This window comes from Monodon monoceros, unplaced genomic scaffold, assembly GCF_005190385.1.
Source record: "Monodon monoceros isolate NGI ecotype Baffin Bay Population unplaced genomic scaffold, NGI_Narwhal_1 Super_Scaffold_18, whole genome shotgun sequence".
NCBI classification, from domain to species: Eukaryota; Metazoa; Chordata; class Mammalia; order Artiodactyla; family Monodontidae; genus Monodon; species Monodon monoceros.
Window position 1 is genome coordinate 35665515 of NW_021703774.1, and position 23663 is coordinate 35689177.

The window sequence follows — 23663 nt, forward strand, 5'->3', positions numbered from 1 at the left end:
GCTCCATGTATATGTGTTTTTTTTACAGTTTTTTTCCTGTAATTGATTTGTAATCTCATAGTGTTGTGGTCAGAAAAGATGCTTGATATGTTTTCAATTTTCTTAAATTTTCTGAGGCTTGATTTGTGACCCAGATATGATCTATCCTGGGGAATGTTCCATGTGCATTTGAGAAGAAAGTATATTCTGCCACTTTTGGGTGGAATGTCCTGTCAATTAAGTCTATCTGGTCTATTGTGTCATTTAAAGTTTGTGTTTCCTTCTTTATTTTCTGTTTGGATGATCTGTCCATTGGTGTAAGTGAGGTGTTAAAGTCCCCTTCTATTATTGTGTTACTGTCAATTTCCCCTTTTATGGTTGTTAGCATTTGCCTTATGTATTGAGGTGCTCCTATGTTGGGTGCATAAATATTTATAATTGTTTTATCTTCTTCTTGGGTTGATCCCTTGATCATTTTGTAGTGTCCTTCCTTATCTCTTGTAACAGTCTTTATTTTAAAGTCTGTTTTATCTGATACAAGTATTGCTACTGCAGCTTTCTTTTTTCTTTTTTATTTTTTTGCAGCTTTCTTTTAATTTCCATTTGCATCGAATATCTTTATCCATCCCCTCACTTTCAGTCTGTATGTGTCCCTAGGTCTGAAGTGGGTCTTGTTTTTGTATCCATTCAGCCAGCCTGTGTCTTTTGGTTGGAGCATTTAATCCATTTACATTCAAGGTTATTATTGATATGTATGTTCCTATTACCATTTTCTTAATTGTTTTGAGTTTGTTTTTGTGGGTCTTTTTCTTCTCTTGTGTTTCCCACCTAGAGAAGTTCCTTTAGCATTTGTTGTAAAACTGGTTTAGTAGTACTGAATTCTCTTAACTTTTGCTTGTCTGTACGGCTTTTGATTTCTCCATTGAATCTGAATGAGATCCTTGATGGGTAGAGTAATCTTGGTTGTAGGTTTTTCTCTTTCATCACTTTAAGTATATCCTGCCACTCCTTTCTGACCTGTAGAGTTTCTGCTGAAAAATCAGCTGATAACCCTTATGGGGATTCCTTTGTATGTTATTTTTTGCTTTTCCCTCACTCATTTTAATATCTTTTCTTTGAATTTAATTTTTGTTAGTTTGATTAACATGTGTCTTGGTGTGTTTCTCCTAGGGTTTATCCTGTATGGGACTCTGCTCTTCCTGTACTTGGGTGACTCTTTCCTTTCCCATGTTAGGACAGTTTTCCATTATAATCTCTTAGAATATTTTCTCAGACCCTTTTTTTTTCTCTCCTTCTTCTGGAACCCCTATAGTTAGAATGTTGGTGCATTTAGTGTTGTACCAGAGGTCTCTGAGATTGTCTTCAATTATTTTCATTCTTTTCTCTTTATTCTGCTCCTCGGGAGTTATTTCCACCATTCTATCTCACAGCTCACTTATTCGTTATTCTGCCTCATTTATTCTGTTATTGAGTCCTTCTAGTGTATTTTTCATTTTGGTTATTGTGTTGTTCATTTCTGTTTGCTTGTTTTTTAGTCCTTCTAGATCTTTTTTAAACATTTCTTGTATCTTCTGATCTGTTCCTCCATTCTATTTCTGATTCTGGATCATCTTCACTATCATTACTCTGAATTCTTTTTCAGGTAGGTTGCCTATTTCCTCTTCATTTATCTGGTCTTGTAGAGGATTTTACCTTGCTCCTTCATCTATGACATATTCTTTTGTCATCTCATTTTTTTTTTTTTTTTGATTGGTGAGATTGTGTTCTTGTCTTACTGGTTGTTTGACCTGAGGCTTCCAGCACTGTAGTTTGTAGGCTGTTGGGCAGAGCTGGGTCTTGGTGCTGAGATGAAGACCTCCAGGAGCCCTCACTCCAGTGAATTTTCCCTGGGGTCCGAGGCTCTCTGTTAGTCCAGTGGTTTGGACTTGCAACTTCCACTACAGGAGCTCAGGCCCGCCCCCTGGCTTTTGAACCAAGATCCCACAAGCCACATGGGGTGGCAAAAAAAAAAAAGAAAAAAGAAGAAAAAAAGGAGCAGAACTATGACAAAGAGTAAAAAATAAAATAATATTAAAAAACTAACAGATGTGTTAGAAAAAATTAAAACATAAAAATGTAGGTGAAACAACAACTGGAAGGTAAAACAGAACCATGATAGCAAAAAAGAGGAGAAAAAAAAGCCAGAAAAGGCCTTGGCTGTGGGAGGTGGGGCTTAGGCAGGGGTGGGGTTTAGGCAGTGGGCAGGACCTATGCTTCAGACCCACAGGCCCGGAAGGGGCCCTGGGGGTTGGGGCTTAGGCTCAACACAACAGGACGGTCCCAGGAGTGCCTCTGGCCTTGGAGGGTGGAGGACCAGGTCTGGGACAGATTTTCTGGGGCTGAGTGGGTGGGGGAAATGCCTGTGGCACTTCCCCAGATCCCCAGGTCCTGGAGTGTACCCCCTGTCTGCCTCTCTTTCCCTTCCCCCTTCCTCCATCACTCTTATGCCCCTAGGATGCATGCGGCCCAGAGGGGGTCCTGGAGAATGGAGGAATAGGCCCGGCAGCCCATCAGGCTTCCCGGGGTGTAAGTGGGTGGGGGAAATACCCTCAGTACCTCCTCTGATCCTCCAATCCCAGAGATCCCCCTGCCCCCGTCACCTCTCCTCTTTTCCCCTTGCCTCCCTCCCATGCCCCTAGGACCCATGTGGCATGGAGGGGGCCTCAGAGGGTGGAGGATGTGGCCTAGGACCCCAGCAGGCTTCCTGGGGCCTGATGAGGCAGGGGAGATACTAGGCATGCTCCCTCTTGTTCCTCGAATCCCCCCCCGCCACACTGCCGGCAGTCCCTCCAGGCAAGGGAACCCCTCCCCTCTCCCAGTCACCCCTCAAAGGCAACAGTCCTATCTGGTCTCCATTTCTCCTCCCCCCTCACTTCCCCCCACATCCTACCCAGTTGTTTGGGGGTTCCTCCCTTCTCCTTGGGCATCGAGGTCCCCCACCAGCATCCTGCAGGTGCCCTAGCTGTGGGGAGACATGAACTCTGCGTCCTCCTACTTCACCATCTTGACTCTGCCCTCGGTATGCCTTACTTTTGTAAAGCGGAAAAAGAGTTATAAAATAGGAGAGGTTAGAAAGGATTGGTTTAAGGAAAATATCAATATATGGAAAGAAATTGAAGATTTGGAAACTGATCCCCTAAAGGCTGTCTATGCCCCTGTGCCTTTGGAGAGCTTCCCCAGGGCCACCCATACTCTAGGTTATAAGTCATTGCCCAGGAGGAACTCTCACCCAAGGATGATACCAGGAGACACAGAAGAATCTTCACAGCAGCATTGTCCATAAATAGACCCAAACTAGGGATAACCCAAATATCCATCAACAGGAAAGAGGATAAACCATGATACATTTATATGATGAAATACTATATAGAAGTGAAATAGATGAGTAAAAAGAACAAGTTGCTGAAAAATATGTACAATATCATATTTACAAAGTTTGAACATAAGCTAAATTGAACATAAATTAAATTGCAGATCATTTAGGTTATATACATATATGGCAAAACTAGGAAGAAAATAACTAACAAAAAAATTCAATGTCATGTTGACTTCTTGGTGGTATGGAGGGTATGAGGTATGTTGGGGAAAAGCACACAGAGAACTTAAACACTTGATTATATTCTCTTACTTGTGCAGCAGGGTTTTTTTTTGTTTGTTTTGTTTTTGCGGTACACGGGCCTCTCACTGCTATGGCCTCTCCCGTTGTGGAGCACAGGCTCCGGATGCACAGGCTCAGTGGCCATGACTCACGGGCCCAGCCACTCCACGGCATGTGGGATCTTCCCGGACCGGGGCACGAACCCGTGTCCGCTGCATCGCAGGTGGACTCTCAACCACTGCACCACCAGAGAAGCCCTGTGCAGCAGGTTTTAACGTATGTTTACATGCTTTAAAACTTTCATATATTATTTTTAAACTGTATGCATATTTGATACTGCAAATAAAATTAAATTAAATATATTATATATTTCTTCGTATATATGAAATAATATAAAATTTTAAATGGAAAAAATGTGCATGCAGCCTTCCATGTTTAGATGGTTTTAGTGAAACCAGTACTTTTTTTTTTTTTTTTTGCACTGCTTTTGGAAATAAAAATGGGTACTGTGTTTCTGCAAATAGATTTAGAACTATTTATAAAGACTCAAACTGCTCATAGTTGGGGATTCAATAATACTATTTCTAGGAACATGCCTTAAAAATGATTTGAAATGCTATCAAAGATTAATATTAAAGGGTATTTATCACAATACTATTTGTAATGGAGAAAAATTGGAAATAATATAAACAGGCAATAATAGGAGAGTGTTTAAATATATTGTGGTAAAGCAATGTGATAGATCATTCAGCCATTAAATTATATTTTAAAATAATATTTAATTACCAGTGTGGCCAGAAACCTCATGCTGTATTAAGGGAATAAAACTAGAAAACTGTATGTACATCAGGATTCCAATTATTATTGTGCATGTGCATGTTTGAGTGTATAGTTAGTATGCTTTTATATTAAACAACAATTGAGCCCAAGAATTGCCACTTTTCCTTATCTTGCTGAGTCTGCTGCCTCATCATCTACCTGAGCTGAGGGGAAATCCACTCTCAGCTGGATTCCTTTTTTGACCCTCTCTAGCATTTACCTACCTGGCCACTGAGCCTGAGTTACTTGGAGCCTGACTTACAAATGAAGACCCTATGTATGTAAGGTGCCATAGTGCAGGTGGTATATGCCAGAGAGAGCCAGGCCATTTGAAACCAGGTCCTCACTAATTATCCAAATCATCATTGATAGATAATAAATTTTCTTCTAGTTTGGAATGATTTCCCTTGCCTATTGCCATCCAAATTCTCCAATTTCCAGATCCATTATCTCCTCACTCTGTGAACCTGTTCTTACTTTGTCTCATGACCCTCTCCCCACTCAAGATGCCCTCCCTGCTCTTATTTGCAGCCCTAATGCCTCACACTACACAATTTATACTTTTACTAGTTATACTAGTGTTCACAGATCACTTTCATTTTATCTGTACTAATAGACAGTTTCTTTTTTTTTAGTTCATTTTAATCTTATGGTTACCAAAATACTTAGTATAGGGTTGGAAACCCAGGTGATGCCCACTACTTAGTGGTGAATTTGTTAATTGATTGAATAATAAGAAGTTAAGCCTAGCTTTCAAATGACTTTTGGTATTAAATCTAAAATCCAGATTCTTAAACATCAGCTTTCACTTTTCCTCTGTAAAACAGTACCATCTTTTCAATCTGAGGTTTGGGTTAAAGACAGTTCAGATACTGAGAAGGAAAAGTAGAAAGGCGGGGGGAGTGAGTAAGGTCCTTTGACGTGCTTGCTACACAGAGAACTAAAGAAAAATGCAAATGTTCCTTTCAAGAGAAGCTCATCAATATTAAGAAGTACATGGAAAAGAAGAAAGAGGAAAGAAAAAATATATATCACTTAACAAGAGGATAATTTAGCTTGTTGGAAGCACTTAGGAGTCTGGTTCATGAAAAATTACTCACACAATTGCATAGCAGGTTTTTCTAGGCTTTTGTGTGTGAATCATGGTATTGATTTCATGCAAATAATCACATTTTGTTGGGTGTTAGGCTGTAGAAAGATGGGGTGGCGAGGGAGGGGTAGTTGAGAGAAAAGCAAAGAGGGTGGAGCAAGAAAAGCCTGTTGCCATCCCAGCCTTGCTGCAATGACCAGAGCTGGACAAGACACACATTGCTAATTAAAAGATGGAAGCCTCTTTCTTCTACCTCCTTCTCTCAAGGGTTCCTCCAGAGAGACACTTGCCAAATGGAAAGTTTTATTCTATTTTGGTTGCAGTGGAATTATTGGAAGGGAGAAGAAAGGAAAATTATGCATGTACCTTAGTGAGAAAAGTAGACTTTATTTTTGTTGAAAAAACAACCCATATCCACAGTCCTGGCAGAATGTGATAAGGACTTTTTTGGCTGAGAAAAATCCACTAGTTTGTTTGCCTGTTGGCCTATTTGGTGCATCTCCCAAAGTGATGAAGTTTGTTTTTTAAATTAAAAAATAATAATAATAAGAAGAATTAGATTGCTAATAGAAGCATCCAGGAGTGCTCAGGCGGGGGTAATGAGGTGACGATAACAAAAATATTTAAGATTTATTGGGTGTTCACTATTTGCCACATGTTGTTCCAAGTATTTTTCATATTTTTATTTCCTTAATCTCCATACCAATTGTATGAGGTAGGGAGTTTACCAATGAGGAAATGTTAATATTCCAGCATTATGAAGCATGGAGGCCCCAGAGTTCACTTTTGTTCATACATGTCTCTTGGGTCCAAAAGGGGCCGATGGCTCTAATCACAGGTGAGATGGCAGGAAATAGGCAGGAGGGTGAGAACTGCTGAGGGATGGAGATGAGGAGGAAGTGAGGATGGTACTCAAGAGTGAAAGACCTCAAAGGAACCAAAGATAGAGTAGGAAAATAAGCATAACATCCAGAAGTTATGGGCCAGGAGACCCCAAACCCATCAATGAAGTAAACATTCAGGGCAGGGAACACAACACAGCAGTGGATGAAGCCCAACAGTGAGAAGGTGGAGCCCTAGGAAAACACCATGGCCCCAAAACTGAGAACCAGACATGGATGCTGCATCATCACTCATCGGTCTAACCACTTACATTGAATGATGTCAACAAAGTCAGTCTGTGGAATCACCTGTTTCAACCCCTAGTTGAGATGATTCTAAGCCTAGTTAGCACGGGGGGAACAAATACAAAACATAACAAAGAATATTTTTCTCAAGTCTGCTGGTTGTCAGTGCAGTGAGGGTGAGACTCTGCTTGTCTGAGTGGGGATTGTTGCTCAGAATAGAGAAATAATTCTGTTTCTCTTTACTCAAGAACTGCTGCTGCATGGCTACAGGCTCTTCTAATACATTTTGGGATAAGTTGTCAAAATCAGGGATAAACTCTTCTCTCATTTTATACATGTTTGCCCATGCTTTTCATCCCACTGGGCCCCTTGGAAAGTTATTTCCTTATGATTTTTTAATCATCAGTGTTTCAAAGACAGGCTAACTACATGGCTTACTTGGGTAGCAAGTCTAAGTCTCATCGCCTGCACTGTTTGGTTGGGGAAGAAGGAAATGTCTTGATGGGGTTGCTATGGAGTTCCTTGGGGTTTTGAACAAATTGCTCTAATATGAGAAGTCATCACTCTGCTTCCTGGTGTTATTAAGGAGACCCAGGTGAAGGCACGATATTAGTTTTTGCTTAGAGAGTGAAGGCCACCAACAACTGGAGACAAGAAAACTGAAATGTGGTGAATGGGCCAATTTGTTGACCCAACTGGGAACCCAGACGTTTTGTCACCTGCCAAGCTCTCTCGAATGTGTGTAATACAGAAACAGAGAAAAGACTTAGAGGGCTTGGTGAGAAGAATAGATCAACGCATTTGTTCATTCTATTAAGGAGAAAAAGGAAAAGGCATAGTTTTTATTTATTTCTTTCAAAATCAATTCCTCCACCTCACAGGTACAAGAATTACATAGCACTGTCTTTTGTTCAGAAAGCTGTAAAGTTGTCCCAGCAGGGAAGGTTCAAGTTTTATGTAAGGAAATTTGAACTAATAATCAGCCTTTCACCTCAGTGATATCTGCTGTATTAAAAACTTAATAAATATTAATTACATGGTAAGTCTAGTACCATCTTTTTTACAGATCTAACTCACCTGAATCTTTTTTAAACATGCAAAGAAAGGACTGTTTTTCTTTTATGAGAAATCCTGTAGTATAACTTGACTTTCCATTTATTTTGTGTTTTCTTTCTAACTCTGGAGTTACAACAAAACTTGACTACATTTTATTATCTAATTGAATTGGTTTATTTACGCCATGGACAATGAATGAAGGCAGGTCTGATAGGGAAGCAGAACACTTGAGGAGAATGGAATTCTGCTCAGAGCCAATACCTTCTTTCATTAAATAAGAGAAGGTAAAACTACTTACTAACCCATGTTTAGTCTTCAATTGTCCACGCTTGGACTCACTTCCTTCTTTCCGGAGTACTCAGCCTTCTCACACAGTGATAAATGGGGAATTACCTCGTATAATGGGCATTTGTTGCTTTTACCTGTCTCTCATCTTTCTTCTTTTCTTCCCCTTTCTTCTAACAACAATGCCATCATTTACTTGAGGAAAACCCCTTCCTCATCCTTAATGCCTGTCATTTGAATGGTGGCTTCAGGAGTAGGCAAATGACCCAGGCCTGCTTGGACAGAGCATCAAACGCTCTCACCTTATTGATGGACTCAGGGATGAATGTGTGAATCTGCCTTAGCCAGTCAGCACAATCCCCATTTTGTAGTCCATTATGAATAGTTTAAGGATGGGCGCATGACTACATTAGTTCAATAAAAGTCAATTCCAGGCTGATTATTTCAAAGAGAAGTTTTCTTTCTGATAGGTTTGGAGCTGGAAAGTCATAAGCCTGGAGCTGATGGGGGGGGAGGTCACTCACAGAGAGGTCTTGCCTGAGAGTATAGACCAACATGAAGGAGAACAGAGTCAAGGGTGAAAGTTGGAAGCCTAGTTCTGTTGAGTCCTTAGTCCAACTGTGTCATGGACCAGTTTTACCTCTGGGCCTTCCTTAGATGTTAGCCAGTAGAGTCCCTATTTAGTTAAGTAAGCTTGAGTTGAATTTTTGTCACTTGCAGATATTAATATAGCACCCTCTTCCAAAATATGATTAGCCCATTCAACAAGCATTGTTTTTTTTTATTTTTTTTGTTTTTATTGAAGTATGGTTGATTTACAATGTTGTGTTACTTTCAGGTATACAGGAAAGTGATTCAGTTCATATATATATATATATATATATATATATATATATATATATGTATATATATATACTTTTTCAGATCCTTTTCCATTATAGGTTATTACAAGATATTGAGTATAGTTCCCTGTGTTATACAGTAAATCTGTTTATCTATTTTATATCAATATATATAGTGGTGTGATTATATTAATTTCAAACTCCTAATTTATCCCCCACCTTTCCCCTTTGGTAACCATAAGTTTGTTTTCTATGTCTGTGAATCTATTTCCATTTTGTAAATAAGTTCATTTGTATGATTTCTTTTTTAGATTCCACATATAAGTGATATCATATGATATTTGTCTTTCTCTGTCTTAATTCACTTAGTATGATAATCTCTAAGTCCATCCATTTTCTGTAAATGACATTATTTCATTCTTTTTTTATGGCTGAAGTAATATCCCTTGGCATGGTGGAGCCACTATGGAGAACAGTATGGAGGGTCCTGAAAAAAACCTAAAAATAGAGTTACCATATAATCCTGCAATCCCATTCCTGGGCATATATCCAGAGAAAACTCTAATTCAAAAAGATACATGCACCCTAACATTCATAGCAGCACTATTTACAACAGGCAAGATAGAGAAGCAACCTAAGTGTCCATCAACAAATGAATGGATAAAGAAAATGTGGTACATAAGCATTCATTTTTATATCTCTTATTTTCAAGGTATTATACCTGACTCTTTGGGGATTTTAACAAGGTCTGTTTTAGTAAGTTGTTAAATATGCATTTAGGGAAATAAGAGATGAGACCACTGGAATATATATGGAAAAAAACATGCATAAATATATGAGTATGTATCCCAATAAACGTGTTGAGAGAACTCTAACTCAAAGAGCACTGAAGGGTAGAAGTGATCTGGGAAGGCTTAATTGGGGTAGTGAGGCTTGAATTAGACCCATAAGGAAATATGGGATTGGGATTGGGATTGGTAGAGAGTAAGAGAAGTTCATTCAAGGGAGATCACTGGTGGATACCTGAGAAGTGGAAAGGTGTGGTGAGTGGCCAAAACATTGTATAGAGATGAATATGAGTGGAGAGATAAAGATTAAAGTTGGGTCTAGAAAAGAGAGTTTTGAGTTTGGATGTGACCCAACTGGTGACGAGGATGAGATGGGCTCTTAAGCAAGGATTCAGAGGTTGAAATGATATTTTACAGAGACTTTTGTCAGTAATATAGAAACTGGAGTGGAAGATGGGAGACAACAGGGCAGAGGAAGAAACAAAGAATCTGTTGCACAAATCTAGGGAGGTATTGATAAGGACTATTGACTGAGGGATTGGTAAGCAAGAGGACGCGTGAGACTCTGGAGCAAATTCAGTCCTCAGGAACTGGTGAGAAATGTTGGAAGAGATGAGTAAAATGGTGATGTCATGGTTTTATTAAATTTAGAATGTGAGAAATAAAGGATGAAAACAGTTTGAAAGGAAAACATATTAGGCTTGATTTTAGACAATAATTTGGGGGCAAATTTCAGTTAAAAAATCCTGCATGTGGGTGGAAATGTGGAGATAAACCACAGGTGAAAGGTCAAGCTTAAGGTTAGAATGGAGGTCTGAGGATCATTGTCATGGTGTCTTTGGTCAAAGTCCTCAAGGGGTAAAGATTCTCTAAGGAAATGATGATAGGCAGAAAGGGACCCAGTGTAAGCCTGAATTTCAAGGGTACACACAGGCAGCACTGAGAAAAAGAAAGAGGAGATGGTAACCAGCTTTGAATTTCAGAGAAGATTAAGTATTGTAGTATTCCTAAAAGTTGCAGCAAAGATTTTGTCAAGATAAAAAAGACTAAGGTGTGATTACACACCAAAGAGATGTATACACGTGAGAGACAGAGGGGGAGTGAAACCTGTGAGATGGGATTAACTTCCTGTGAAAAATGCCTTTCTTTGGGAAAAGGGCCACACATGTATGCAGTCAAGAATTTACACGGGCCAAAAAAAAAAAAATCAAAAAACAAAAATCAGTTTGATTGTATAGAACACTTAAAAAAACATTTTTCCCCAATGAGCTTATGTATATGTACACACACACACACTTATAATTTTGTTGTTTGTAAACATGTATAGACACACAGGCACAAATGCTTTAGGAGGGTGTTTGAATAGTCTGTGTGGTGAATGGAGGGAAAGTGATGCTATAAAAACAATCCAGACAGAATTACTCTGTGTAAATGACAGCATGTGTGTCTGGTTGCCACCCGCAGCAAAATGTGTACTGCAAACCAAATCATATTTTTGTTTCAGGTTTTTTTTTTTTTTTTTATCTCTGATCTCACAAGAAACACACTGAGAAACCTGCAATCCCCCCCTCAAACACACTCCAAGATATCCACTGAGACTTCTATGGAGAAGCAGAGTGTGTCCAAGCTTAGACCCTGAAAGTCAGCACTGTGGTTTCTGAGGAGGAAGATCTAAAGTCTAGAAGTTGATCCTATATATTATTTGAGGGATGACTTCACAGAATTTAAGAAGGATAAAAACATCTACACGCATATCCACATCCACGGCCCACTCATACACACATGGAGACAGTCAAGTTTAATAAGATCCAGACTGATTTGACTTTAAAAATATATCTGTGCTTTTAAAATAATCCATGCTGGCTTCAGTTCAACCCTTCAAATGGTAACTAAAGTCAGCCTATCTTCTATATGCATCTGTTTTGCATCCCTGAAATAGAGTCCTTCAGTCTCCTACAATAGAAGGGTCTGTGAAGCTAAAGCTAGGAGATACAGTTTCCCCGCACCTTGGAAAAAATTATCCTGTTAGAAAGTGGTGGAGTTCCCTATGTCCTTAAGTGTGGCCTCTCCCAGCAGCCCTGTCTTAAGGAGGCTAGTTAAAGGAGACATTGCTGTCCATTGATGTAAGTAATTCCCTCGGCCAAAACCAGAGTAGATATAATTCTGAGACCCTGGGATGTGCTAAGAGGACTTTTGGATTCCAGCCCACGATTTAAAAGAAAGAATCTTAATGCTTTTTGTACCCTCTTGCTGCCAAGTCCCAGCTAAATAAAAATAAGAGCCCTAAGAAATAAGCCAGAAGAAGAAAAAAGACAGACGAGGGAGACAAGTGAGAAAAAAGAGAAAAGGAGGAAGGGAGAGAGAACGGAGGTATAGAAAGAAGACAAAAAGGGAGGAAGAGAAGAAAGCAAAGAAGGAAGTCTGTCAAGAAGAAGGTACAGGTTTTCACAAGAAAGAGTGAAACAGAGAGGCTGAAACAGAGGGTGATGGAGAAAGTGAGGGAGACGTTATCTGAAGCAGCTCATCTGAACAAAATCGGACTTCCCACAGGCAGCCCCATCATTCACATCTCAAGCTCTCACAATCAGTGGGAAAGTCTGTCATTTGGCCATCCATGTAACATCAGAATCATTAGGAACCAAACACCAGAGACCAGTGTATCGAACTCCTCTAACTCTCTGCACCAGAGGTAAGGAATGCTGAACAGACAGGCTCCGTATACTGCACTCCAGGGGCTGTTTGGGACTGGGTCATTTTTCTTGTGCTCTAAAAAAGTCCTAAGACAAATCAAATTCTAAAGAGATGGCTCTCATCTAGACATTCCTGGGCTGAAGAGAGTGACCACGATGACTTTCCATGGTACAGAAAGTCAAGTCAAAAACCTATATCATGACATCACAACTTTCCTTAATCTGTCCCCAGGGACCTCTGAATCGCCAAATCCAATAGGTACTTTTCAGGCCCTCTCTCTCATATCTGGTGCCATCAATCATTCTCTCCTCTGTGGAACTTTGCTTCCTTTGGCTTTGGGAAACCGTGCACTGCTGACCCTCTTCATTATAGAGCGACCAACCATCCTGGTTTTCCCAGGTCTGAGGGGTTTCTGCTAGTGGGGACTTTTACTGCTAAGATGAGAAAGTGCCAAACTTGTACAGGTTGGTCACCCTACCATGTCTACTAATCTTCTCTGCCCAGCCCCCAAAATGGGCTCCTTTTTGCTGCCCATCCTTTGGAAGCAGTTCTAGCCTCTTCTCCTGAGCCCACACATTCCTGATGTATCTGACTCATTGGGTGCTTAACTCTTCCTGTGTATTGAGACAAGGGCAGAAGTACCTCCAGTTCAACAGGTCCTTCACAGCATCAAATCTGCATGCTATACTTTTACACATTCTGTTCTCCCAATGGCTTTCTCAATTGTCCTCTTTACCTTTAAGGGTCTCACTCAAGTTTGATTTCCCCCACATAGTTTAACCTGATTTCTCAAGCCATTTCTCAGCCTTCTTTTGATAGAGACTACACTATATACCCTAGCACTTAATCAAACTGTGTCCTAAAATATTATCTAATTTTGTACATTGATCATATAAGTCTCTGAAATTATAGTGTCAGAGACAAATCTAGATCATGAGTTCCAGATCTACCAATAATTTCCCAACACTTATTGAGCACTTGCTCTGGGGAGCCAATATTTCAACTGATTTACATCATCTCATTTATACTTTACAACTTCAAGAGGAACCATTTTACAGATGAAAGAAAAAAATGTAACCCAGAGATGTTAATGAACATGCCTGTGGAAACACAGTAGGCAGGGTTACACTTTAGCTGTCTGAGCCCAGAACTGGGCTCTTAGATACATACTGTTGTTGAGTTTTAATAAAATCAACATTAAATGTACTATGACTATTTCCAAGAAAATCTCATTACTCTAAAGATTATACTGCTAGCAACCAAATCTTTCCATAAATTCTCTCCTCATTCTCTCCTAATCTGCCCAGAAAGTCTGAACAAAAGTCCCTTTAGCCCTGAGAGACTACAGACCCACTGATGCTTGATGATAATGTATCCTGTGGCACTCTTGCCCCAGACCACACCCCCAAACTCCCCCTTGGCATCAAACCATTGTACGTGCCCCCCCATCCCCCGCCCCCAGTAAATATTTTATCTTTCACAAGCAGCTGGAAGGAGAGAGGTGTGCTAGCAGCAGGCTCGGTCAATCCTGTTTAAATATTGATCACAAACATCGTTAAAATAAAAGTCTATCGACTCAGCTGGTGACTTTGCAGCTTCAACACTTTGCAGAATGCAATTTTCCATGTGCAGTGACTCCAAGCAACTTGCTTGAGTTATGATGTTAATAAGTGAGGTGCCTCCTTTGGGAGAGCTCTGGTGTCCTGAAGGCAGCTGCAGAGAGGAACTAGTCCTTTGCTTTGGCAGGATTAAAGTCCTCCCCCCAGCCTTATTATCCCTACAGATCAGCATTCCGGATGCTAGCATTTCACCTTTGGAAGCCGAGCTGGTGTGCTTCCAGGAGTTCGAAGTGTGTGCCTTATGTGGCCTTGAAAACGTAAGGGTAAAGTGATGGGAAGGGGAATTGTAAGAGATCTGGCAAAGGACTTAAGCCCATTCCTCTGCAGCAGTTTTCAGACTCTAGCAGAACCATGTGGATTGAAGGACCCACCCCCATCCCCCAGGGCTTCTGATTTAGTAAGCCTATCCCTATCTGGCATAGGGCTCGGGAATTTGCATTTCTAACAAGTTCCCAGGTGACCAGTAATGCTGCTGGTTCAGGGAGCACACTTTGAGAAATTACCGTCACTGACACCTGTACTAAGATAGCAGCTGGTCCTGAAATCAGTGTGCCCTCAGTGTGCTCTCAGGTGCTGCCTCCTCACATTCTTCAACTTGGAGCTTATCTAGCCCAGTGGTTTTCAAACTCTTTTAATGAAACTCCTTAGAGATGAAATCCTGTGTGGAGGTCCATGATTAGGAATGATGGCTCTTCACTGGCTGAAGAGAGAGCACAAGGCCAAGGGCTCCCCAGCAGAGCCCTGCGGCTCTGAGGATTTGCTCCAAATGCTCTTTTACAAATGAGTCAACTGAGACCCCAGATGAAGACATGACTCATCTGTGGAGAGCCAGGATTGTAGCCCAAATTTCTCTTTTTCCCATAACAGCTACTATATCTAACAGTTAATGGATAATTGACCACTCCTAGTAGAAAGGTGATGGTAGATGAAGATATCTTCAAGGGAAAATTTATCTAGCCATCACTCTTGTGGGAAAATCCGTACCTTCTACACCTGGGTGAAAGAAAGTTCATTCAGGGCCTGAGTTTCTGAAAGCTTTTCCAAGTGGTCTGAATGTAGGAATTCAGTCTGCTTCAAGAGTGTGTCCAGATTGCCTATGATTCTGCCCTCTAGACAGAGATTATGGCAAAAGGGGATAACAAAATGGAAGAGTAAAGAGGGGTTAGTGAGGAAGAGCTGTAGACCAGGAAGTGTATCATACACAGAACACAGAGCCATAATTCACAGAAGTTTGACAATGGACAGATTCTAACAAAAAGAAAATTATGAGTTGGTCTGCTTTTCAAATCTTTCCATGTGGATATCTAAGTAATTGCGCTGATTGGCTGAGAGCGGCAATACGGGCTAAGTACAGAACCAGAGCAATTCAACAGGAGGCATCCAAGAGGTGAGATTCTGTTCCTCTAGCTCCTTTTCTTGCTCTGGTCTGATTCCCCTTCCTGCTACCACTTGGAGCCATGGCAAACCCGGAGATCCTGAGTCAGCACATTCATAGCTGCCTTCTGGGTTCCCAGAAAGGAAAGCTTAATAGAATCTCATGTGAGATAGTTTTCCCTGTAAAATGGAACATGAAGAAAATAGGAGGGTCCCCATTAACTAATTTAACATAAAACAGTTACAAAGATACTGTTTTCGTTCCTCTGGTGCCAAGTGGCACTAAGCTGGTGACTCAGGCGGCAGAGAAAAGCAAGGGGAGCTCAAACTCCATTTTCTCTGGGAAGCAAAGTTGGCTCTTTATGAAGCTCTTACTCCCATATGCAGAGAGGATTGAGCTGTGCAAGTGGATTTCATTGTCTGGTTTGGATCGGCGTCTGCAGAGAAAAACAACTATAAAGCAAGTATATGTGCTTCCACCCCACCCAGCAGAGCCTATCCATTTTGTTCCCTTCTAACTCTCAGTTCTCCAGCCAACTCTTTCTCTGCTGGTAACTTTTCAGGCATCCTGCAGGGTGCAGATGAAGCCTTCTGTGGCTCCTTCTTCCCCAGCATTTACAGGATCAACCACTTCTCACTTAACTCTGAAGATAAACAGGGTGCCTTGAGGTCTCAGGAGGTCTGATTGGGATAACCAGTCCCAAATGCTCTTTCAGAGTCCGTGGGCCTTATCTGAAACAGCTGACATCCTGAACTCAGCCAGCTTTGACTGTAAATTTTATTCCAATCTAATGCAAAGTTTATGTCGCTGCTATATTACCCATAAAGAGTGAATAAATAATAATTAAAAGACTACATCTGTTTTAGGAAGACCGAAAATGCTGGAAAGGATCTTGCGAAAGCATTTAATCTGAACAGGGGTGGGTCTGAATTTTCTTGTTCTTCAAACATGCTAAGTGTATTCTTGCCTCAGGACCTTTGTACTTATTTTCATTTTGGAACGTCTTTCCCAGAAATCCATATATATTTCTCCCTTTCTTCATTAAAGTGTCTGTTCAAATGGCAATGCCTCCGAAAATCCCTCCCTAACCATCTTTTCTAAAATGGCACCTCTATAGTGTCTATATTATTATCCTGTTTTATTTTCCTCATAGACCTTGGAATTCTATTTTCATTTTTTATTTTTCATTCTTTCTGGACTGTTTCTTAGGGGTATGTAAGTTCTACAAAGACAGGGTATGATTGCCACCTTCTGTACTATATCCTGAAAGCTGCTTTGCACATGGTGGGTTCTCAGTGAAGATTTGTTTGTTGAGTGAATGAATTCTAGAGCTGTCACTGCCAATTCTACTCTTAAGTGCCTCCAGCGGGGGAATTAACTGCCTTTGTAAACTGTAAAGTGCCATATAGACATATAATACCATTTCCTGTACTGAAAAATATTTTCCTTTCACTTAAAATCTTCCACTGTAGATTAGTTTTTTTTTTGTTTCTTAAGGGAAGCCAAGAGTGGCTTTTAGCCACCTTTTTCAAAGAAAACAAAAGCACATTCTGATTTTCTTAAAAGAATTGGCATATTTGGTAGCATGACCCTCAGTACAGAGGGCGAGAGAAGGGAGCCCTATTTTCCCTAACTGTCCCAGAATTCCCAGTCATGGAAAAGGTCTAATGCCATCGTGTCTAATTATCAATGAGATACAATCTGTCCCATTTTCCACTGTGTCCCAGAATTACCAGTCGTGGAAATCGTCTAATTCCATTTGTGTATTACCAAATGATCCTATTTACTCAGAATTTTACAGGGAGTATTTCAAGTAAGCTTCTCAACCACACTGAGTGATACTGTTACGGTCCTTATTTACTGGAGGACAAAGCAGACTCCAAGGGCTTAAGTGACATGCCCAAAGTGGCAGAACCTTGACAACTGGAAACACATCAGTTACTGGAAAGAAGTAGGCTTCAAACTCAGACACTCAAGCCCCTGCTCAACCACCTTTTCTGTAGAATGTGATTCCCAGGGGAGGTAGAGTCGGCTTAACATTTCCCGCCTGGGCACTCATCTCATAAACTCCTATGCCTTTTCTAGCTCTCCTTGGGGTGAGGAACCATGCAAACATTTAGTCTCCTCACACCAGCCTCTGCAGCTGAGTTCCAACAGTCCAGAAGGGAAAAGGCATCCAGAAATCAATCGGAGTGCATTAGCAGACTGCTTGTTAATACCTAACAACAAACAGTAAATCTTCCTCTCAGCCTAGACTTTCCATGCTGGCCCAGCAGGGTCGTTTCCTGGGGGGAAAAGGGGAGGCAGAGAGGGGGAGGGGAGGAAGAAAGCCAGGCACAGCCTCAGACAGCCCAACAGCCATAAGGATGCTCCCCACCAAAGGTGCCCTTCTAGTCCAGTGTGCTTCCTGCAGGAAGAGTAAGAATTAACCAGGAGAGGAGTGGAGGCTCCATCCCAGCTCTGCTGTGTGTGAAGCTGCTGTGTTGCTAATTGCCTGATTCACGGCATGTGGCCAGGGAGGAGGTCAGGTGCCCCAGGCCTGCTTTAGCTGAAAAGCACAGTTATCGCAGGCAGCTGTTGCTTTCCTGGTGGGTGATATTCCTCTTAGGAAAAGGTTTATCAGGTGATACCCCAAACAGTCAGCATGGGGCTGTTATTCTGCTCGTGGTCGCCAATATGAATCACACAGGTGGAGCTGGGTGATGGTTCAAACCCCAGAAGGGACTTGCCGGGTTCCTATAGGGGGCAGGTAATTTACAAAAGAGACTGTGGTCTTCTGAAGGTAGAATTCACAAAGTGGAAAGAAAGTAAACACCATGTTTTTTGAATGACAGTCAAGAAGTTCACAGGACTTTGAAATCTTTTTGACCATAACCAGAGCAAGAATTACATTTTATGTCACGAGCCAGTAGGCACATGATATTGTTCCATAAAATAGCGCTTACCTTTACTGAGTGACATGTTCCCTGATCTATCCTATTCTAGTCTATTTCTATATCAGATAGTTTTGGTTGTATAACAGACCACCTCGAAACTGAACGGCTTAAAACACCAACTGTTTAGTTTGCTCATGATTTTGTCAGGTGTTCTTTCTAGATCAGTGGTTCTCAACTGGGGGTGATTTTGCCCCTTCAGGGGCACGTGGCCGTGTCTGAAGATATTTTTGCTTTTTATAACTGTGGCAGCGACACTCCTGGCATTTAGTGGATGGAGGCCAGGGATGCTGCTAAACATCCTATAGTGTACAGAACAGCCCTGAAACAAATAATTATCTGACCCCAAATGTCAAGAATGCCAAGGTTGGAAAACCCTCTTCTGGATTGGGCAGAGCTCAGCTGATCTCCACCAGGCTCGCTCATGCATCTGTGGTCCTTTGGTGGGTTGGCTGTGGTTCTGAATTGGCTTCACTCACGCATCAGGTAGTCTGTTTGCAGTCCAGGGTACAGATAACCAAGGCATGTGCCTTGTTTCTTCCACAGGCTGGTCCAAGTTTACTCACATGGTGATCATCTCAGAGTTCCTAACAGCAGGGAGAGGATAAGTTCCAAAGCTTAAACAATTTTGAAGTCCTTGCTTATGTCATGCTTGCCATTGTTCCATTGGCCAGTGAGTCACATAGAGGGAGGAAAAAAATGGAGGGCCATGACTGCAGCAATCTACCACAGTTTCATAAAAGAAAATTCTGGTCACAACCTACGAAATGTATTTCATGGCCTACAAGTGGATCGCTACTTGCAGGCTGAAGAATGCTACTTTGTATCAGACCCTTTGCAAGCTATTCAACGGGGTTTATCTTCTTTCCTTTTATTTCCAGAATATTGGACAATGTCAAATGCATAATAGGTGTTTAATACATATTTTATGAATGGACATGAGAAATTGGAGGTGCCAGTAAAGAAACTTGCCTGACCTAGAATGGATACTTGGTAAGAAAAGTCGGCTGGTTGAAGTTGAGCCAGTATGGCACCTCTAAAATGCCAAGCAAGGAAACATTTTTAAACGAGCTATCAGGACGAAGACTGAAGCTACCAGATTCTCAGTCAGGCCTACTTCTCTAGATTTGTAGGGTGTCTCATAGCTACCCTTCTCTTCTGGTTGCTTCAACCATTATTAACTAAATAAAACTTCTAGGCCTTCCATGCCTAATCAGAACATATGACAAAAAGGAGGTTGTACCCTATAGTCCTTAAAGATGGTTGGGAAAAAACTTATGGGAATTCAAGAAATTGGAGCCTTTTAATTTTCTCAAAGGAAAGTTTTGTTTCTTTGGGAGAAAACAGGAAACCACAGGGGCCTGAAATCAAAGAATGCTTTCTGTTAAAAGTCCAGAAAACCTGGCTTTTGGTTCATGGGATTAAACAAGCTGTACTTTGTCTACCATTAAGAAGTCAAGAGACTCTTGGAAGGTGAGATGGGGAAACAAGTCTGCTATATCCTAGGACCTGCTGTGTATTGTAGGACAGGCTACTGTCCCTCTCTGGGCCTTGGTTTCTTCCTCTGTAAAATGAAGTGGTGAGACTGAATGAGCCCAGAGGTCCCTTCCAACGGGCAAGTTCTGAGATCTTGTGTATCATCTGTGTTTCCTGTGGCTGTGAGAAATTCTAACCCCGTCTCCTCCCTTTCCTCATTCTTTCAGATACCATCTTGCCTTGTGAGAAGAGTGAACTCTTGATGTCAATCATGGGGTGACAGAATGAGAGTCCTCCTGTCTGTCCCCTGTGGGGAAATTGCAGGCAGAAAATTAATCCAGCTCTTTACACCAGATCCCCCTCCACAAAACATCTGACAGGGAAGGCCTCTCACTTCCCTTCTGGCTCCCACATGTCACAGAACCTGTTGCTACATGATCCAATCCCCCATTTCCATTAAAGTTAACCATCCCCTGGCAAATGAATGCACAGTTAACAGAGGGATAAGTTGATGCTTAAACTTTAAGTAGATTGCTTCTGGCTAATATCAGTTAAGTGGCAGACAAAATCATAGGCGCTCTCGGCTCTGCATAAGCCTCAGTGCCCAAGAAAATGAGTAGGCGCCTAAGGGGAAATCCTTGCCATGTTTCTCTTACCAGAAGCTGAAATGGAGTGGGCATGGGGTGGGGGCCGGGAAGACAGAAAACGGGAAGGGATGTCCTGCTACACTGAGGACAAAGTGAGTTGTGTAGCCTTAGGAACATCACTTAACCTCTCTGAGAGTCAGTTTCCCTCTCAGTAACATGGGCACAGTGGTATCTCTGCTGCAAGACTCTTCTTTAGAAGTAGAGGGCCTGTGAGTGAAGCGATTTACCCAATCGTGGCACATCTGAGGCTCTCAATAATAAGAGGTGGGAGGTGGGCACTGGAATTTGCCTGACAGTCCCTTATCACCAGCGGAGACCTAAGAGGAGACCCCTCCCTTCCAGCTCCTGCTCCCCCCAACTGCTACTGAAGATCTTTTTACATGGATATTAACACAGAAAGGAGGCAGAGACTTGTTTATGCTTTGGGGGAAGAGGAGAGTGAGGGCCAGATTTTGTACTTGTCCGAAGATAACTTTCAAACATACAGATTCTCATCTCTTTGTGCTCCAGGAAAGAAAGAGAAGCTCCTCTCTCCTTTCCTGCTTCAGATCCCCAGAACAACACTTTTGTCTCAGTCCCTGGTATGAGAGTACTAAGAGCCATATGGAGAGAGAAGGAGATATTAAGAAAGAGAAAAGGGGCTTCCCTGGTGGCGCACTGGTTGAGAGTCCGCCTGCCGATGCAGGGGACGCGGGTTCGTGCCCCGGTCCGGGAAGATCCCACATGCCGTGGAGCAGCTGGGCCCGTAAGCCGTGGCCGCTGAGCCTGCGTGCCCGGAGCCTGTGCTCCACAATGGGAGAGGCTACAACAGTGAGAGGCCCGTATCGCAAAAAAAAAAAATAAAATAAAGAAAGAAAGAGAAAAGGAAGAAAGAAAGAACAAAAACAAGCATTGAGATGACTGAGGGATAAAGAGAGCTGATAGCAATACAGTCAGCCTCTTTCCTTTATCTCAGCTTTCGTTGTACAAATATTGACATTTCCTGTGAATGAGGAGCACCTAATATTAACTGAGCAGCTATTATGTTCCAGGAACTGTGTCAGGCACTGAGGACACAGTGCGGGAAAGGACAGGTATAATACCTGCCCTCAATGAGCTTACAGGCTAGAGAGGAAGACATCATACAACGGCCACAAAGAAGTGATCCCAGCTGTTTAGTCCGGGACATCAGGGAAAGTTTCACAGGTACAGTGACAGTTAGGCTGGGGATTAAAGGATAAGCAGGAATTTCTTAGGTAAAGTGGGAGGAATGGGAACAAGTTTTCTAGGTAGGAGGTAGAGCATGGGGAAAGGCCTTGGAGGGGGAAGTTGAAGACGAGTTAGGAATGGAGAGAAGCTGAAGATGGTAGGAGTACAGAGAATGAGGGGGATGAGGGCAGTGAGTAGCACTGGAGAGGGAGGCCTGCCTGCCTGACTTCACTGGGCAGGATTTACTTGGCCATTTTGAGGATTTTAACAGAAGTGCTTTAGAACACCCCTGCTCCTTCTGAGTCCTGTGAGTGGTATATAGAACTTAATATAGTTTTATTTGGTGCTTTAGAGTTTGTAAAGAGTTTTGAAATATATTGTCTTCACTGAAGGAAGGAGCTGTGGTAGTTGTGTTCTGAGACCACAGACCAAGTCGGGGCAAAACTTAGCTGTGCATCTTCCTTCACGCCCTTTTGTCTATAACTACCCAGAAGGGGAAGCAATAAGTTGTAAGGTAGAGAACATGAACTATAGCTGTCTATAAAGGTTGCCAAGGCACCCCAGAGTACTGCAGCAAACTCACAGGGATGCCACTGAATATTTTAAATTTTTGAGGGAAATATAGTGATGGTCAGACACTAGGCAAACTGTCAGCTCCAGTTAGCTTATGCTTCCGCATTAGACTGTACTGCATTTCTTTTGATGTCATCATATATATTTTTTCTTTATTGTGGTAAAACGTACATAACAAAATTTACCACTTTAACTATTTTTAAGTGTACAGTTCAGTGGAATTAAGTATAGGCATGTTTTTTGTGCAAATATCCCCACTATCCACCTAGAGAACTTTCTCATCATCCCCAGCTGAACTCTGTACCCATTAAACAACAGCTCCGCATTCTCCCCTCCCTTCAGCCTCTGGCAACCACCATTCTACTGTCTGTCTCTATGAATTTGACTACTGTAGTTACCTCAAATAAGTGGAATCATGCAATAGTTGTTCTTTTGTGTCTGGCTCATTTCACTTAAAATAATGTCTTCAAGGTTCATCCATGTTTCAACGCGCATCAGAATTTCCTTTCTGGGGTGAATAATATTCGATATACGTATGCCACATTTTCTTTATCTATTCATCTGTCAGTGATACGTGGGTTGTTTCTACCTTTTGGCTGCTGTGAATAAAGCTGCTTTGAACATTGGTGTATAAATAACTGTTCAAATCCTTGCTTTCAATTCTTTTGAGTATATACCCAGAAGTGGAATTGCTGGATCATATGGTAATAATTCTATGTTTAATTTTTTTGAGCAACCACCATATTATTTGCTACAGTGGCTGCACCATTTTACATTCCCACAAGCAAGGCACCCTCATATCTTTGTGAAGTTGTGTTTATGGTAGTAATTATGGTAAAAGGTAAGTATTACATTAAAATCAGGAAAGATCAGGAGATAAGAGTGGCGATGTTTAATCTGATTCCAAGATTTGAGAATTCTGTACATGTCTCCTTTGCGAGTAATTGCAGTTTTTTTAAGAATAAAGTGCAAATAATTTTTTCTTTCAATTAATGTGTATTATTTTTCAAATGGCTCCTATGTTATTAGGACATTAAATATCATTATGTATTTAACCTAACTTTAGTTAGGTATGTATTTAACCTAACTGCTTAATAAATGGAACAGTTAGTTATTTCCTCTGCCTTAGGAATGCCATGAAAGCAATTACTGAGACACTAAGGGGGCCACATAAACTGAGAGAGTCTGGAAACCTCTTGCCTAGAGGGCGAGTGTGAAGGAAAGAGTTATAGGAACCCTAGGGCTTTCTCCTCTCTTTTCTCTATGGTTTATAACAAGGTACTGTTGCCAGAATCATCCAAAACAGAAACAGTTTCTTGCTTCTTTCCAGTTTCTTTCACTTTTCCCAAAATGGCACAAAGTTGAACAATGCCAGCAAGGCACTGGGCTTCCTCAAATGGGGATTAGGTAATGCAGTGTTTTGTATTTAGTAATTTGGTTACATGAGTTAATAATTATGATCAAATTAGTTAATAATGCAGGCAAGTGCATCTTAAAAATATATAATCTCCAGCCTCCTTCTTCTGGGTTGGTGGCAC